The 14382-nt window shown below is 35.8% G+C and overlaps 1 long non-coding RNA gene across 2 annotated transcripts in view; it reads left to right on the top strand.

Moving 5' to 3' along the window:
- Nucleotides 1–13617, top strand: part of LOC122237677 — a 129679-nt gene extending 116062 nt beyond the window's left edge. For both annotated transcript variants that reach the window (XR_006216276.1, XR_006216275.1), the window contains 2 exons: nt 1636–1757; nt 13289–13617. This is a non-coding gene — a long non-coding RNA (uncharacterized LOC122237677). The remainder of the gene's footprint in view (nt 1–1635; nt 1758–13288) is intronic.
- Nucleotides 13618–14382: the final 765 nt, after the last annotated feature.

Raw genomic sequence — 14382 nt, 5'->3', positions numbered from 1 at the left:
ATAAGCCTCAAGAATAGCTTTGACTCATAATTCACTACTAGAAATCTGTCCACCAAGAACCCACTTACTAAGCAGAGTTATCTAAGATTCATATTTGTCATTGTATTTAAATATAATTTCCAATATTGAAATTCATATTGCTCTTAGATGAGAGGCTAGACACACACAAAATAATAATAATAATAATAATAATAATAATAATAATAAAATGAGTAACTGTAAGATGTGTAGACATAAACTTTTAATATCCCCAAATCCTCCAGGGAGACAATTGGGAGAAGTGTTTTAAGTATGGGGATGTTAGACTCAAAACACTTGGCTAATCATTACTTTGTCAATTATTAGCCTTGTAAGCTCTCCAATCTTCATGTACCTTGTGTATAATTTGAGAATAATAGTTGGAATTTACTTTACAGGACTATTATTCTAAGGAGTAAATACTAAAGTTTTTTATAAAATACTTAGCTGGGTTCTATTTTCACACTGTATGTTTAACAAAGACTTTGCGGAAAAAATCTGAAACAATAAATTATATACTTCCAAAACCTGATTATTATTGTTTTTAATGGCAGTGCACATTTCCCAGCCTCAAAAGCCCAAAATCACAGTTGTTTTAATATCTTCCTATAGCCTCTACCACCAGATAAAATTAGCTTTTATTCTTATACAGATTATTCTTATTATCTCATATACCATCAGATAATACCAGTTGTGAACAACATTGGAGATCAGTTTCTTAGTCTAGTACTCAAGTAACCAACCTAATATTTTTTTTAAAGTAATGTTTATTTAGTTTTGAGACAGAGAGAGGGAGAGAGTGCAAGTGAGCACGGGGGGAGGAGCAGAGAGAAAGAGACACAATCCAAAGCAGGCTCCAGGCTCTGATCTATCAGCACAGAGCCTGACACTGGGCTTGAACCCACCAACTGTAAGATCATGATCTGATGTGAAGTTGGACAAAACCGACTGAGGCACCCAGGAGCCCTGTAACCAACCTAACGTTTAACTTCTTTTGATATTTCTGTAATTCGTATTGGCTTGCAATTCAAATTGGAGTATCCACTGTTGCTAAAACATTTAGAATGCTTGTCTAAGTTTCTGCTTATACACATAATGTTTCATTTCTCTGATATTCATTACCTTCCTTGTTTATCTGTATGAATTATTATTCCTCCCTGAAAAATCCTTGCTGATATCCCCGCCAACACACACAATCTATTACAATCTGTTTAAAAAAAGAGACAACATCCCCAAATGGGGTCCCTTGTGCTAAACCCATGTCTTAATATTTAAGCCCAGAGACTTAATGTTTAACTTAATTACAATTTCAGCATCTCCCAGGAATGGAAAACTTAAACTAGTCAATCTGAAATTACCTGGTTAGCACCCGTGAGGTAATCTGCCTGATAGACCCTTGCGGTCCCCCGAAGTAAAGTGACCTTGCCACAAACAGTCCACTCTGCTAGTAACTCCTTTCTCCCACTCCGTTCTGCATAAAAAAGTCTTCCATTTTGTATAGCTCCTTGGAGCCCCTTTCTATTTGCTAGATGGTATGCTGCCCAATCTATGACTCATTGAACAAAGCCAATAATGTCTTTAAAATTTAGTCAGTTGAATTTTTTTTTTTTTTAACAGACTTGGTGGCGGTGTCAGCATCCAAAGGAAACTTTTGACAGCTTCATGGGGGAGGAGCAAATCATGGTTTCCACGACCCCTTTGAGTTTCTCCGTATTTCTTACCATTTCCAAGGGCCATGGGTAAGTTTCTTTCGGCTCTGAGCTCCACTGTCTTTGCATTGAGCTTCTGATATAATCGGCTTTCAAGTCCTGGCCTTTGCAGGTCAGCTTGAGCTCACAGATGGTTCTATCCATAACCTGAGTTCCTAGCCTTTGGTTCAGTCTGTAATTCCTCAGTTGTATGAAATCCCTCTCCATATTTCACTTTGAGAACTGCTGGTGACTGCTAGCCAGAGACTCTGATTTAGAAACCCACTGGTTCCAAAGCCAGACTGGGTATAACTTAAGCTAGAATGGATCTAGTGTGATGACCTAGGTGGATAAAGTTTTGTCTTAAGGCTGACAAAGCAGTTTATCCCTGTCTGTAGTCCCCATTTGTTGGAGCCTGCTTGTTCATTTTTTTTTTTCCCTAGTCACCAGTTCTATACAGGGAATTGCTGGTGGTGCAGACAAGGCCTTCTACTGCCCAGTCCACATCCACATTAATATCTCTTGGTTACTACTGGTGTGTTAATGTTCACATGCTTGTTTGTCTATTTTATGTAGGTAAAAGCTGTTGCTAACGGAAATCTTGGAAGCCAAAAGCCATAAAATTGGTGGGCTTGGGTCAAGCATTGAAAAGCTGTTACAACACTTGCCACCTAACTTTAAGATTCTTATGTTAGGTTATTTTGGTCACAGAATGGGCTATCTAAAGAATGCCAATCTAAAGAAAATGTCTGTCCCATGAGGTACACTAATCCCCAATCCTGTGACACATCTGTCTTAGACATTAATTTGGCTCCACAAGACCCAAGGCTTAGTTTAAAAAAAAAAAAAAAAAAAACCCCTTGGGTTCCAAAAGGTTGAATGTGCCACTTTCCTGTACACTTACTTATTTTATGTTTGAAAACTTTAGTCCTGTAAGGCATAGATATATATAAAAATGGCGAGATCTCACTACATAGAACTTGTTTTGAGTCTTGAGAACTTGGCTTGGTAATCATCAGGTTGGGAGGTCCAAAATATGGTTAAACATAAATGTGGGTGTATTTCATTTGCAGTTAGATATGGCTGGACAGAAATGTACATTGAACTCCATTTGTGGCCAGAATCTTGCCAACTGCTGCCCGCCCTCAAGAGAATTACAATGAAAATTTAAAGATACATTTTAAGTAGATAAGATCATTTAAGAAATGCACTTGAAAGCAAGGGCTCTCAAATCAGACAAAATGGAATGCCTATTTTAATTAAGATTTTTAAGGGTTAAAAATTCTAATCCATGTAATTTAAACTACTAGTAATAATAAGGAAACAACTCCATATGCAAGAAAATAGGATATATATTTTCAATAAGAGAAGGTAGGAGGAATAAAGATATGTTTTTTTTGTTGTTGAGAGAAAAAAAGTAATTTGTTCTAAAGTGAGGCTGTTTTTCAGAATGGGAAAAGGGAAAAATATAGGACAAAATCTGAAGGAATATTTAAAAAGTTGTGGAAATGTAATGGAATATGAATTTGAGAAGGAATTTTATGTGTGGTCAAGCTGGCTAAAGTTGGATGAATTAACTATAAGGATTTTTAAAATGAACCTTAATATCAAAAGTACATTGATACTGTCAGCCTGAAAGGTGAAAATAGCCTAAAGTTAGTTTACCAGCAGAATGAGTTTATTAGGGAATAGCAGAGGAATTACAGTTTGGAACATATAAACTATGGTAAAACAGGCAAATCTGGAGAACAAGTTCTCTAGCAAAAGATCAAGTTATTTTATGAAAGAAAGAAGAAAGTTGGGAAGGGCTGTTATTGAGAGCATGAGGTATTAAACTCTATTCCATATTCATTAGTGAAACAAAAAAGAAAATGTCTAATAATGAAGAAATGTTAGAATGTATCAAACATTTAAAGGTATAAATAAATAAATAAATAAATAAATAAATAAATAAAAGAATCCTGATAGCAGCACATTCCAGTATGACATACGGGTTTTTGAAAACATAAGTTTAAAATATTTAGAAAGGTTTCTTGACCAGACTTCTTAGAGCTATAAGGTTAATAATGTATGCTATGAATTTCCACGAGGGTATGTATTTGTGTCTGGGATTTAGTTACCTACTTGAAAGCCCGTTACTGTCTGATGGATGCTGGCAGAAAACATGAGACTCCTGGGTAAGAAAGAAAAGACTTTATTTATTATTTAGTATCATTTATTACTCATTTATTATGTCATGCAAACATCATGAATATAAGACGTGTATTGATTCCCCAAGTACCCACGTTCCCCAGGCATGATGTGGAGAGGCACAGATGGTTACTGCCCATGCAGCAGATCTGTGTCACAGATGAGAAGCATTAAGCTTAGGCAGTACACCTCTTTCACAGGAAGCAGGAAGTAAGCCCACTGTTTGTCTCAAAGGATGATATTACCTCATCCCTCGTGATTGCTTATTATAAACAAAGCCTTGAAATGTTCCAGGTAAAGAGTTGCCAGGGCTTGGGTTCTTGATACAGCCAGCAAGAACATGTAGGGGTTGCTTTGCAACCACATCAGTGTTGCCTCTCTCAACAATTTGTTCTACATGTTCTTGGACAAACCTAACTTTCACATAAATGTGCTACTCCATTGTCCACTCTGATTAATCTAAATGACAGAGGTTGGGATCAAATCTGTTCACTTTGTTTCATACTGCCTTTAATTATTTCCTACTATCTGTAACTATTAACAGAGCTCCAAGCAAAATAATGAGATCAACCTGTAGAAGTGACCTCCCCAAGTTGACAGAACCAGCCAACTATGAATATGTCTCAGAGAGAATCAGTTGGTCTTACATCAGACAGACAAAATGTAGTCTAAGACCAGTGCATTATCCATTATTATGCATACAGGAGAGAGAAAGTTGATATACTGGTATTTGTTGTTATTGCTGTTAATTCCAGGGGGCAATAGATATGCCAAAAAATAATTCTCATCCTCAGTCCTCAATCCTCAGGACATTACAAGACCCACTTCCCCCCCACATATAAATGTTTAACCTGAAAGTCACAACTCTTAACAGTTAGCCATTTGTTTTTAAACTTGATTTGGATCACCATTACATTGGTTAATTTGGAGAGTGTTAACAAGTATTTACAGCCTCAGTCCCATAACATAACATAATCCACTTGGGTATCAATAAAAGCATATGAATTTGTAGGAGTCAGAATGAAAAAAAAAGTTTTGCTGACTGCTGGCCTGTTTATAAACATACAGAGGTGGACTGCACGTTGAAGACCTGCCACTGACGTTGTAAGAATATCTGAATACTTCTGGACCAGACATGTCCACATGAATTTTTCTTTATAGTACATAGACAAGGATTATAAACCACTTAAAAGGTCAGATTGTCAGCTGCAGCTGCTGCTTTCCTTAAGGAGGCCCTGATTGTTTCCCTAGGCTGTGGTGCTGTATCTAGGAGACAAAGATACATTAATTGTACCCCATCCCCAAATCGGTGACTCTAAGGCATTCCCTCCCTATGTGTCATGGTTCTTGCTCTCTCTCAACAAATACAAAGTTAATGTGTACCATTACCATAACTAACATTTTTTTCAGGGCTCCATTATATGCATCACATTTGCCTAAGAGGTTCACTCTAGGTAGACACAACGAATAGTGTATACAACCAAGATGTCAGTGTCTTTATAATCTAAGGGTGTGTCAGTCCAACAAGATAATCTGTATGGTTGAGCCAGAATTGAGTCTGAAAGTCCTCACCTTACTTTGACTGAGTTGGCACTTAAAGGGTATAACAAGTAGGCTGGTCTGGAGTTGCAGTAGGAAAATAAAGATTCATTATGCCAAGGAATGGACTAGATTAAATTATAAATTTTTGATGTATGTCTACGTAATTCCCTATCCTTCTTATTCTGATAATTACCCAGGGAGTGGGCAAGAGAAAATGTACCCGTACTAGGGAAAACCATATTCACTGACCAAACTACCTTTCTGAATTTTCTGGACCAGAATTGAGGGATGTAGAGTGGGCTTTTTTAAAGTCCATTCTACCATTCAATAATGCTGGTATCCTAGGTTTATAAGAGGAATAAAATGACCATAAAACACCTGAATATGCCCCATTATCAAGTATTCTTTGTGGCAAATAAACACTATTGTCAGAGTTGGATAAAAGGAAAAATATACAGATATGGTTTTAAGGGTTATAATGCTGTGATCAGTTAGCTGATCACACAGTAAAAGAGATACTCTAAACCAGAGTCTTGGCAGCTCTGAGGTAACTCAGATAATCTTGAGAAAGGGTCAAAGGGCAATGTAGTCTCCTTCATCCATGAGACAGGCTAAGTTTTGGCAGGAATGGCAAGTTGTGTAGTTGTGGCCTTGACATCAGAGACATATTATTGTTTACTTTGTTCCTAGTCTGTAGAGGTGGATGTGTTGCCATTTTTGGTGTGATGATGAATCTCAGTGCCAGTGGCAGAGATTTGGATGTTACAGGTTTCAGCAGCAACTTGATTCCAGTAGATTTCAACAGAGAATGAGCCCTTAACCATGACCATCTCCATAAGTAATCTCGTATTCAATTGGCAGCTGTGATTTGTTTCCACAGTTTGCAGCCAAAGCAAAATGAGAAGCCAAACCTTCCTATTGATTTTCCAGTGTTGCCACTCAGTTTGGATGACAGCTACCTTCTAATAAACACCGTTAGACTTTCACTTAGCCAAACCATGAATGAACCAAGCCACAAATTTATGGAGATCTTTGTAAATCAAGGGCTTCATGGAGCAATTGGCTTTGCTTAAGTGGTGGAGTGGAAAGTAAGGGTTTCCTTTCTGGTCTAGCTGCCACTTTTTCATGTGACAACAGGCCAGCTGTGCTCTCAAGCATGCACCATTTTCATATGAAAAGTGAGCCCTCTTAGGTCCTTCCCTTGTTAGTCATTGAATCTGAGTTGAAGATCTCCAAAATGTGGATGTCAAGCTAGAGAATTATAAAGCTACCATGGGTCAAACATTCAGTCTCCATAAGAGCTTAGCAGTGGGGTTAATAGTTGTCTTTGATTTGGAAAGGCTTAGAGACTGCATGAGACAGATGATGCTGGAGCACGGGGGAATGGTATCTCTGAGTCCTCTACCGGCCATCAAATATTTAACTTATACTGTGATTTCCCCTTCTCCTGATTTTCTACTTTGCCCCTGCAGACCCCATATGAGGAGATAGGGACTTTCTCCTATGTAGTTGTCCCTGAATGGGTGAATTCCTTCTGATACTGTTGGGCATTCACAGTCCATGAACATTAAACATCACTATTCATTATACATTTAGAAGTAGGAGGCAGAAAGAGAATACCTTGAATTGGCCCAGAGGGCCTCATGTCCAAGGTCAGGGTAGTTTTCCTCCCCTTGCAAGAACCTTTTAGCTGAATTCAGTTTTGTTTTGTTTTGTTTTGTTTTGTTTTGTTTTGTTTTGTTTTTCTCCGTAGGATCAGGTATAAAGATACATGGGCCTAGAATGCATGGAATGCAGGGAGAAGGGGAAAACTAGATGTGGGGATAGGAAGTATCAGGAGGGAGGATTTTTTTCCTTCCTGACCTTTAACTCCAAAGTCAGGGAAGCCAAGAGAGTGCCAGTTCTTCCTCTGTGTACCATATCCATCAAACACCTGGACATAATGGCCCTATTCCTTCTGCCCTGTGCATGCCTCTGTGGCTCTGCCTCATTGCAGATTACCCAGTGGTGGAGACCAGTTTGTTAGCAAATCTTTGGTTCATTTTTGCATTTGAGTGTCCACATGTTGGCTGCCCTACCAAACAAACTTCTAATGTTTTTGGGTCACGTCAAGCTCTATATTGAATAAGAAGGTCCTTATTGCTGATGCCATTCATTTTAAGTCTGGTAACTCCACAGCCACAGCAACATTATCTTCCAACTGTGGCTTGTGGGACTTGCTGCCACATTGACATCATAGCATCCCTCCTTTCTACTATCCAGAGGAGAAGAAGCAACAACCAAATTATTATTCATGGGTTTGTTTCAATTTTACCTCTCATTGTTCAGCCTCATTAACAGATAGGATATTAAGAGATCCTTACATTTGTCCAGCTCATCACTTGGGCAAATGCATTTGCTACCCAATCCCAGGTATTGTGCCCATATCCCCAAATCCAAATTGTAGGGCCCTTGATCATCTCCTTGTTTAAAGCCATTTTAAACATCCCGTGTCATCTATTTCTCATATTCATTACCGAAATTGTTAGATTTAAGATTCAATTAAAAGTTAAGTGTATTTATTTTGAGAGAGAGAGAGAGAGAGAAAGCATTAGCAAGGGAGGGGCAGGGAGAGAGAATCCCAAGCAGGTCCTGCACCATCAGCACCGAGCCCCACGTGGGACTCAAACCCATGAACCATTAGATCATGTTCTATACCGAAATCAAGAGTCGGACGCTAAGCTGACTGAGCCACCCAGTACCTCTATGATTCAATTTTATCTTACTTTCGACACAATATGTTAGCCTATTACTATTTCATGATGCAGGCAGAAGACATGAAACATGAGATCAGAGTCAAAGGACAGCACAAGAATCAGCATGAGTATCAGCAAGCACATCAACTCCCCTTCTCATCAAGTCCCATGGAGGCAATGTAGGGAATGGGGTGCTAGATGGACATTGCACATGCAGTGAGTTTGCAATAAAGCTGAGGAGTATTGACTTGGGAAATCCACTCTTTCAGAGGGAGCAGTAAATAATTCTCTTCTTGGTTCCAGAGGGTGACATTATCTCATCCCACAAAGTTGCTCACTGCGAGCACATTCCTGAAAAAGAGCCCAGGCACAAAAATGTTCAAACCTTGCGGTTTTGGCATACAGATATGCAGGGATGCTCTAGGTTCATGGCAGATTGTCTTTCCCAACACATAATATTCTGACATTTGCCGAAGAATCACAAATTTCATTTGGCATTACTCTGGAAGTGTAAGCCAAGTAATAAAGGAAACAAAAAAATCTCGAAATATCAAATTAAACTGGAGATCAAAAAATGGGATTAATTCTGTATAGTATTTGTAAGCCTGCAAAATATTAGAGCTAAAATAAAGTTCTGTGTTATATATCTGTGTATTTGTGTATATACACATATATTCAAATGTATGTATACATACATTCAAATGTATGTGTGTATTTATACATAAAGTTAAAATATGTTTTACAAATATAAATGTGTATAGATATAACATATATGTAAATATAAATCAGGAGCGTTTTTATATAAGAAAACATGTCAGAAAACTGTTTTGGTAATACAGCAAAATTATTAAGTTATTTTTAAAAATGTTAAAAGAAATTTAAGGATAGATCCACATGAAGAATGTAACTTCAGTTCAGTGAAGAACATAAAGGCAGGTCAAAATACATGGAAAGAAATATAATCTCATAAATATTTTACTTCCTCCAAACTTAGTCTTTTAATTTAATGCAATTTTAATCAAAATTCCAACAGGATTCTATACTAGAATTTGACCTATGTACTCTAAGGTTCACCTGGAGTTATGAATTTCTGAGAACTGACACTCGTGAACCCAGTGGAATTGACCTAGTTACCTGAATATCAGCAAGCACACACAAGGGTATGAATTTCAGAAAATGAAAATAAGTTATTTGAAATTCATGTTTCCCTAAGAACAGTGACCATTATCTGATTCCATTGGTAAGAATGGAAATTTCTGCAGGCAAATGAGAAACTTCAATCTCAGATTTGATATTACCTCTCAAAAAATCCATTATTTGCACTTTTCATGGACAACATTCTTCTGTGAGGCAATATCGCTTCTTGAAAGCAACCCTCTTACTAGGATTTTGGTTGCATGAAAAACACTGTATATTATAATATAATCCAGTAAACTTACCGGTTAAGCAGACAGCAACATATTCATCCTGGCCCCATTTTATTAATTTCACTTATTCACATCCTATAAGAATTTAAGTTCCAAATGCCATAATCCTGCTTCTCTATTCACAAAAGGCATACAACTAAATAAGCCACATTTTGGGGAACAATTAAAAAAATTGTGTTTGTGTGTGTTTTGTAAGGTTACTTGCTATATGATGTTAAAATTAATTATATAATGGTAATATGGATTAGGAAATAGATGTATTGATTGATAGAATGATTAATGGAAGCTTCAACAAGTATGTAATTAAGTGCATGTGCACATTTATATGCAGGATATATCTAAACATAACATATTTTTATTTTGTAAAAAACTGAATACATGTTTAAAGAAAATGAAATTATATCACTAATTCAACCACTCGTAAATGGAGTCTATATTTATTGAATATAAAACAGCTTTTAAAATGAAACATTAATAAATATTAACATATTAAATATATATTCACATATTCTCTTTAAGCATCACATCCAATTTACAAATTATAGTAGAAAAACTGAAAGATGCATCTATGTAACATCATAAACTATATTCTATAAAATATTGCAAATAGAAGAGTCAAATGATTATAAAAGGAAAGTAAATGGAATGAGTGACTTTTATTATTTTAACAAATATTTAGGAAAACACCAAATACCTTCCTAGAACATGATGAAAGAATAATGAAAAGATAACTTAAACAGGAAGGTAATTAGTCTACAAATCTATGTGAACATTTTTAGACTTATACAAAATTAAAGGTAAAAATAATAATTGAAATAAAAATGAGAAGCTACTTTTTACTTTTTACATATCAAATTGTGGGATCCAAGGAATTTAACAAAAATCCTCTACTCCTGGACAAGCAGAGCAAGACTAACTCCATTTTGTGCTACACCCACCATCTCATGTATAACCTCCACATGACCTGCTTATTGCTTAAGACACTCCCCCACCCTAGTCAAGCCGCTGAGCACACCCTTACTGGAAACCGGCTCATATAGGAATGCGGAACCCCTAACCGCCAAAGAATGTAAACCCCACCTTTTGCCCGCCAAACTTGCGCGCCAATTCTGACCAGAGTGATAGGCTAGTTCAAACAGTTACTATAGGGTAAATTGTAATTCAATTGGCCACCTGCGTGTGGACTGGCATGACTATGCAACTTTCTGTGTGTGTTACAATCTCATTGGCCACTGGCCCCTATAAAACTGCTACGCCTCTTAACCTAGGGGTCCAAGTTCCCTGCTCCGCTGTGTCGCTGTGTCGGGTATACTTGGGCCCAAACTTGAGCTTGCAAATAAACCCTCGTGCCTTTGCATCAGTATCGGCTCCTTGGTGGTCTCTCAGATTCGAAATCGGGGGCATTAAAAAATTGGCTCTTTTTTTGCAGGGCCAGGGCAGGAGTAATGATACCAGTCAGTGTTGATAAGAGTGATATAACAGGATTATATTTCAAATTTGCATTATATGCACTGTGAAAATATGTCTGGAAGTCATTGTGAAAATACACTGGCAAAACCTTGCAGTATATATAAGTATACTTATTTCCTTTACAACTCATAATCACTTTCTCCTTTTATTTCTTCCCTCTTTCCCCACCCCCCTCCCACTCTTCCTTTTTTGCTGGTAAGAGGGGAGATCACTTTTGATATATTTTTCAAAAGACTCTTTTCTCTTTTAGATTTCCTTATGAAATTCTTGTCATTACTAAATATAAAGGGTGTCTGTTTCTGAAACTTAACTTGAAACGTAATGCTTTGTCTCTTCACTTGGTTTTAAGTTGCATCAAGTCCTAGATACCCCTTTCTAATTTACCTTTTCTCATTTTATAATTTATAATTAAGTTATTCTATCTGTTTGTATTTATTTTATAGGTGGTAGAACTGTTTCACAATGTAATTGATGGATATAAAAGTGGTTAGAACAATGCCTGGTACAATAAATGTTGGTTATGTTAAATATTATGAGACGTGTAGGTAACTTCATATATAAATATAAAGACTAGAGATAAAATGAAAAATTATAAACTTCTATATCTTCATAGATTGTGTCAGGAACTATATTATTAGAACTAATTTATTATTACTAATAAGATGTATCTATGATGTATATATAAGAAGTATGTATGTATATTGTTCTAATGAAGTGGGTTTACCATGAAACTAATGAAGCTCAAGCTTCAGGGGTCCTAATTTACACAGACTTCTTTCAAGTCTGCACTTAAATTTAAATTAAAATTAAAATTAAAATTTTAAGTTTATATTGTTTCCCTTAAGGATTTCATAATCCATGCACCATAATTATATTAGCTTCAGTCCCTTAAAAACTTTGCTTTTACTCTCTGCCTCAGAGTATACATGTTCATTTCATGAATGTCAAAAAAAAAAAAAAAAAAGGAAAGATGAATCCAGCAATACTTATTATATTTAAAAAGTGGATGTAGTAAAAACAGTCTGGTTACTTGGGGAAATATGGAATGCCAGATAATGACAATCTTGGTTGCTGCTAACAACTAAAACAAAATCCAAGTCAAGCTACAGTTTTCGTTATGAAGATACAAGCAACGTAAGAACAAATCAGCCAGTATTTTTTTAGACTGACCTGCATTATCTATTTAATCATCATTTTTACAGTATTAATCAAAGTAACAAAAGAATCTAGCTACAGCATAGATGGATGCCATAGCATCAGAGTGTTACATGCTCAGACTTCAACATATATAGCTCAAAAGATGTGTCATGTTTTATCCCCTTGAATAATAATCAGTTTCACCTGCTGAGGGCTATCTTTTATGAGTCTCACAATTCATCATTTGCTCCCTTGTACGTACCAAACATGTTTTTATCATCATAAATCTGAAGGAGCTTAGTCACTCAGTAAATCACTTAAGGGTCAAGAAAACTTTCTCATGTCTAATTCTGTTGCCACTGCCTTGGCTTAAAACCATATCCCCTAAGATGTAAATAATACCAGGCACACTTTCTGTTGAATGTAAATTTTTGGAAAGAGAAACTGATTTAATTAATGGATAATTGTTCTGTTTGTTCCAATGAGTGTGTGATCTTTCACAAGTCATTTAATGTTTTTTAAGTCTATTTCATTATGGATATAATAATGATATTGGGGTTTTGTGAAGATTAAATTAGATAGCATTAATTTGAGTAGCTCTGTATAGAAACTGTTCATAAATGTTAGCTCTTATTAATTGGTTATGTTTCCACTAGAAAATATGATTAACATTATCTAAAATATTTAAGAAAGGGTATGCAATGGTAAAAAGGAGAACATGGATATAATTATCAGTGGGATTCAAATACAGATCCTGACTAGGGACCTCTGTTAAGACATGTGAATAAAAACTTTTAAACATGAATTTAGGACATTAGAGGAGATATTAAGTGGACTTAGTAGTGAACTTAATTAATAAGATTTTTTTTAGTTAGGAAAAACAAATAATAACAAGTAAAACAGAGACTATATGGTCCCCAAATTATTATTTATTTCTTTTCAGATAAAGGTATATAAGTGTTATACAAAAATGAGATATTAGTTCAGCTTGTCCATGAATAACAAAAAGCTTGAAAAAAATAATTGAATAAAAGATGCCAAACAAGATTAACACTTATTTTCCTTTCCTATATAATTTCAGATATGCATTGCAAAGTTGATATGGCTCACAACAATCCTTCAATGGCAGTATTTCATTATGTACATTCTAAACCTCATCATTCAATCTAGCAACACCCATAAGCCAAGTAGTGGGCAGAGGAGATCAAGAGGGGCCAACAACGCGGTTAGCTATTTTATAATGAATGTGTCTGTAAGCTTCCACCAAACCCTGTTACATAGGGACATGATCATTTGCTGCAGAAGGAACTGTAAAATGTATCCTTTAATAGTGAGGGAGTCATATGACTCTCCAAAATTTTTATTACTATTGAAAAGGAAGTGGATTAAAGACATGAACTTGCAACCTTTATTAAATACCTACTGTGTTGTATCCTATTGTATCCTGTGATCTCTTTCTTATGAAGGAAACTCCTAGTTTTACCTGAGACCCATTAACAGATGGTTCTAGCTCAAGCAATTAGATTGAGAATGTCTTTTAAGAATAACATAACTAAACAGGTATAGAACATTCTCTAGAGGATTACTTACTCAAAGAGCTGGAATCCATACAATAAGAAAATCTTTTTTATTTAGTTTTGAACAATCAAATTAATAAACACAGGGAGAGGTTTTTTTCATAACAAAACATCTTACTAAACACCATGGAAGAATAAAAGGTAAATGCCTGGAAATGTCAATATTAACTGCAATTAATTCTTAATTAATTGCAGGGGGGCACCTGGCTGGCTCTGTTGGTAGAGCATAGGACTTTGATCTTGGGGTCATGAGTTCAAGCCCCATTTGGGCATAGAGCTTACTTAAAAAATAAGAAAAAATTAAAAATAATAAAAAGGGTGTGTGGGAAATAATAAGTAAAAAGTTTATATTAGTCAAGGAGGCAGATTCCCATAAGTAGATATATAATGTCTTTTTTATTTTAATGGATTTTATACTGATTTTAGTAAACTATAGATTTGAATTTTAACTTTTTAAAAATAAAACATGTTAATTGGCTACTAGTCTTTGCCTTCACTTGACTTTAATTAGTTAAAGAGTATGAAGACTAAAACATCTGGAACTTGAATCTTAAGTTCTGTCTTTTTCTTTCTTCCTCCTTCCCTCCTGCCCTCTCCT

Source organism: Panthera tigris, chromosome B1 (genome assembly GCF_018350195.1).
Source record: "Panthera tigris isolate Pti1 chromosome B1, P.tigris_Pti1_mat1.1, whole genome shotgun sequence".
Classification (NCBI taxonomy): Eukaryota; Metazoa; Chordata; class Mammalia; order Carnivora; family Felidae; genus Panthera; species Panthera tigris.
Note: the sequence above shows the minus strand (reverse complement) of the source record. Positions and strands in the feature narration are given on the sequence as shown.